This window comes from Lampris incognitus, chromosome 1 (assembly GCF_029633865.1).
Source record: "Lampris incognitus isolate fLamInc1 chromosome 1, fLamInc1.hap2, whole genome shotgun sequence".
Taxonomy (NCBI): Eukaryota; Metazoa; Chordata; class Actinopteri; order Lampriformes; family Lampridae; genus Lampris; species Lampris incognitus.
In genome coordinates this window covers 35,077,445-35,082,717 of record NC_079211.1, presented here as the reverse complement: position 1 = coordinate 35,082,717, position 5,273 = coordinate 35,077,445, and the positions used below count along the sequence as shown (strand labels likewise).

At 41.2% G+C, this 5,273-nt stretch overlaps 1 pseudogene; it reads left to right on the top strand.

The window, feature by feature from the left end:
• Positions 1 to 2,089: 2,089 nt before the first annotated feature.
• Positions 2,090 to 4,135, top strand: LOC130110382 (E3 ubiquitin-protein ligase TRIM21-like; annotated as a pseudogene).
• The last annotated feature ends 1,138 nt before the right edge of the window (positions 4,136 to 5,273 follow it).

The following is a 5,273-nucleotide window of genomic DNA, read 5'->3' as shown; positions in this document are numbered from 1 at the left end:
GTGCAGCGGTCAATTCAACATTTCCAAAGTTGATCCAAACAGCCTCCTGAATTATGCTCTTGACCTCCATTAATTTCAACTCACACTCATTCACAGTTTTTTTTTCTAGGTCAGCTCTTTGCTGTTCAGTTAACACAGCTACTCTGTCTGTGTCCAGTTCCGTCTCCATGTCTGCAGTGAATCCAGTCTCTACATCGTCATTGGCTCTCATGACATTCTTGGCTTCTATTGTGAGTTTATTGAAACTGTTTCTGAGCTGTTCTTCAGACACATCTTTATAGGGCCTGGTAATACTGTTGACCAGACGGGAGAATAATCTTTTTGCTGTCGCTCTCTCCACTTTGAGTTGATCAACTGACTTCCCATTAGCTTGATCAGCCATGTTTAATTTCAATCTGCGGGTTTTTCAAGGAGGAAAAGGTAAGTACAACTTTTGAATGATGATTTGATGTTGTTTTATTTTAATTTGATTGTCTTCCTTTTCCAGGATTCCAGGTTATTGCTCTTGCTATTCCAGTTTCCTGGCCTCCCGGTTTTTCACTGTCAAGTTATGTTTTGGAATATGTGCAGCTTCCCCACTTGAAAAGGGTTGATGCATCTACCTGAAGGTTTTTAACTGAATTCCACTCAATGACCACAAAGCTTTTCCCTTTTCCTCCTTTTATTTTGGCTAATGGCAAATGAATGATGTATCAAATCAAACCGCTTAACCTGCCAAAATAAAAGGAGGAAAAAAGGAAAAGCTTTTTGGTCATTGAGTGGAATCCTGTAAAAAAAACCTTCGGTAGATGCATCAATGCCTTTCAAGTAGGGAAGCTGCACATATTCCAAAACACAAGCTGACAACAAGCCTGCAGTGACATTCAGTGTCTTACTGTAATTAGTATTATATGTGTTTACTGTTTCACCAAATGTCTGATCAAATTTCAAAAGAGTATTTGACAATACACACAAAACCTGCAAATTGGTGTGTGATTTCTTTTCATGATTCTATCACCAACACTTTAATTGTTGTGAATGTTTTAAGCTTAAACAAACAAAAATATCCCATCCGGGCAACTGTGTTATCATTGCCTCAAGTTGTAAGATGGTATGGGAATGCCATGTCTCCCCAGTGGCACAGTCAGTCACCTTTTCTGGTATACCAATGTCACTGGTTTAAGTCCTAAGGTGTCCAATTCAAACATGCATTCAAATTCTTCTGAAGGTCATATTAAGTTGAAAACTGTCTTTGATAGATTTTAGATTTTCTGCCATTTTGAATTTTGTCAAAATCTGGTTTTTTTTTTCTACTCCAACAAATTTTGAGCAATTGTCACCAAATTTGGCACAGAGCATCTCTGGACCAAGCCATAAAAAGTTATATTTTCAGATTGTACTAGGCCAATCAATTCTTATCAAAATAGTTAATTTTCCAAAGTTTGCATTGACTCACAAACGCATTGGGTTATCAACCTGAAATTTGAGACACATGTTCAGGTGTTTTCTCTAAACTTATGTTGGGTTAAGAGCTTGGACTCTGCCCTTTGCCTCTTGCAGCTGTTTTTTTTTAATGTATTTTGTTAGTTTATATTGTCCTTATACATCACCACTATGCCAAATTGCGAGTCATATGTAGTTTTTTTTCTAATTGTACTGCGTTGAGTATTAGTGAAATTGTATTCAAGCGTGCTGAGTCTTCGCTTGAAGATGAATTTGAACTCTGAACAGACTTACACACACCACATAATACACACACCCCAACTGCCATCAAACCATATATACATATACATATACACAGAATGGCTTGTGAAATCCATAACAATGTGTCGCATTAACAAACAAGCAGATGATTGAAAAATTTAATACATGTGTTCACATATTATACTGTAAATTCACTATGCATGTGCATGTGTGAATTGTTATACTCATGATAGGTGTGTTTAGTGTTTAGAAACAACTACATACATCAGGTAAAATTGTATTCTAATGCTGTGTTGCCAATCTGTGAATTAATCCAACAATTGCGATTTTACAAATTGGCACCTGCAAACATGGATTTACTGTGTGATGGTGTGATCCAATTCTCACCTCTGCTTTTTGTCTAGCTATGGCCTCTGTCAGCAGCCTACTCGCTGAAGAGTCATTCCTTTGTTCTGTCTTTCTGAATATGTCCACTAATCCTGTGGCTTTTCCTTGTGGGCACAACTTCTGTGTCCTTTATATTACAACAATCATATTTGCCTGTTCCCATTGTGTAGGGTGACATTCTACAAGAGGCCTTTGCTGCGAGTCAACACCTTCGGACATGGTTGCAAATTTCGAGAAGTCATCTCAAGAAAAGGCTATCAGCCAAGAGGCAGACCAGGAGAAAAAAGGAAAACATGTGCCTTATGATATCTACACTAGTGGGAAGGTCAAAGCTGTGAAGTCTTGTCTGGTGTGTTTAACATCTTACTGTGCCACTCATCTGGCGCATCATCAGAGACATTCAGCCCAAATGAAACACACACTGATTGACCCCGTGGAGAACCCAGAAAGCAGGCTATGTAAGGACCAGCATAAACCTTAGGACCGGTTCTGCAAGACAGATGAAATGTTTGTGTGTCCTGCATTAAAAAAGACCACAAATAGGGTGGTTGCTATTCCATTGCTTACCAACATGGGGATCGCCATTTCAAATCCCCGTCTTACCTCCGGCTTGGTCAGGCGTCCCTACAGACACAATTGGCTGTGTCTGCAGGTGGGAAGCCGGATGTGGGTATGTGTTCTGGTCGCTGCATTAGCACCTCCTCTGGTCAGTCAGAGTGCCTCTTTCGGGAGAAGGGGGGGGGGACTGGGGGGGAATAGCACTATGTGCCCCTAGGAAAACTCCTCACTGGCAGGTGAAAAGAAGCAGGTGGCGACTCCACATGTATCGGAGGAGGCATGTGGTAGTCTGCAGCCCTCCCTGGCTCGGCAGAGGGGGTGGAGCAGCGACCGGGATGGCTTGGGAGAGTGGGGTAATTGGTCGGATACAATTGGGGAGAAAAATGGGGGAAAATCCCCCCCCCCCAAAAAAAAGAAAAAAGATGTAAATTTGTCCTGTTGGATGATGAATTAAAGAGAGGAAAGTGCAGCTGGGAATGGCAGAGGCAGAGATTCACAAGATTATCCAGGAGCGACAGCAGAAAATAAATGAGATTCAACACTGTGTAGATCAGCAAAAATGATGTGGCCAAAGTGATGTCAGACAGTGTTCAGAGGATGACCACTTTGATGAAATGCATTAGGAGAAGCCAGGCTGAGCTCTCTCAGGTAATTGCAGAGGCAGAATAAAATGGAGAAGCAGGCTGAGGGCTACGTCAAAGAGCTGCAGGGGGAAATTACGCAGCTAACGCAAAGAAACACAGAGCTTCAGCAGGTGTGGCTTATCAACGATCATGTCCAATTCCTTCAGAGTTTCCATTCTGTTAGCATCATTCTACTGCAGACCAAGAACTGGCCTGAGGTCAGAGTGGTAAGTGACCAGGAATGTATAGAAAAAGCTGTGGCTCAACTGGAGATGACAGTAATGAGGGAAGTGCAGATGCTTTGTGATCCTGACCTGAAGAAAATGCAGCAGTATGCTATGGATGTGACTCTGGACCCTGACACAGCAAATGCCTCCCTCTTCCTGTCTGAGGGTAGGAAACAAATCAGGCATGAAGCCAGGAAGAGGACTGCTCCTAACAAACCAGAGTGGTTTGATCATGTCCCCAATTTCTTGGCAAAAGAGAGGTTCTCCTCTGGGAAGTTTTACTATGAGGTACAGGTGAAACACAAGACTCAGTGGGATTTAGGTGTTGCAAAAGAGTCCATCCACAGGAAGGGCGACATAAGACTGAGTCCAAAGAATGGATACTGGACTATTTGGCTGACAAAGGGAGGTGAATACACAGCCAATGCCGGACCCACCATTCTCCTCTCTGTCAGGAAGAAACCCCAAAAGATTGAGGTATTCATGGATTATGACGGGGGTCAAGTTTGCTTTTACGATGTGAACGCCAGGGCTCAGTTGTATTTCTTCATTGGATTTACCTTCACTGAAAATCTTCCATTCCTCAGTCCCTGTTCCAATGATGGTGGCAAAAATTCTTCCCCTTTAATCTTTACCCGTGTCAAATACAATGGCTGATATCCAATCATGCTTTCTCAACCAGCTCTCATTTTTGCTAACTTAGAAATTTGATCGCTGTCACAAAGAATAAGAAGAATTTGAGTAAAATAACTGAAGTTGAATTCTTTTAGACACACATTTACTTCCTCGTGCTAATGAGATATACAGAAAAGAAAGTATTGGTAGGAAACAATTTTCTGAGGTGTACGTAATGCCTGAGTGTCAGAGCACACAGGTGTAGGGAAGCTTAGTGTTTCACACCTATTGGACTCTTCACATTACACTGCTTAGGTGATAATGCTACAGAGAAAACACAATAATATAATAACAGGGTGATTATCTGAAGATTATGTACTGGAATAAAATGAATAGGTTGATCAAGTAGCACCCCACATGTTTATGAATTGAGGGAGAGTGAGAGAGAGACACAAAGACAGACAAGATGTAGATGCAGACATATTTATGTGCATAACCTTAGGTCATTCTGTATCCTAACATCTTTCACCATCAGCCCTGATCCTGAATGACACTATTTGGCCTCCCTGTCAAAAAGACAGTGGTATCAAGCTGCTCTCCAGCAGACAAGAGCATTGCTTACAACCAACCTTTAAAGTATCTCTCTAAGACACTGACACATTCCTAAGTCTCTATAGATTTCAAATATACCTTGGCTGAATCTAGTTAAGTAGACCCTTACTGTGAAAGCTGAGCAGCCTTTGGTCAAAAGCAGACAAGCAATATGTGATGTTTTTTTTAACTTTAAGAACTAACATATCACTTCATCTTAAGAAAGTATCCCCCATTGCTTTTGCAAAACACCACAAGTGTTGATTCAGCCAGTGTTTCAACATATTAGACGTTCCTCAGGGCTTAGACTCGCATGCACTGACGAACGTAGACTGAATAAAAACTTGAGGTTTTTGCAGATCCAGTGTGTGGATGATTTCTCAAAACTATACTGCTTGCTATTTCCAACATTTGCACACCGGTAAGCAGTCAGCTGGAGGTGCAGGACCTCTGATAGAACTAATATCACAACACTGAACAAAATGTAAATGACACATCAACACAAAAGGGAACACTCCTTATACTGTAGCATAGTATAAGTGTTCCCTTTTGTGGAAAATACCAGCATTTACTGTACCTAGACTTATCA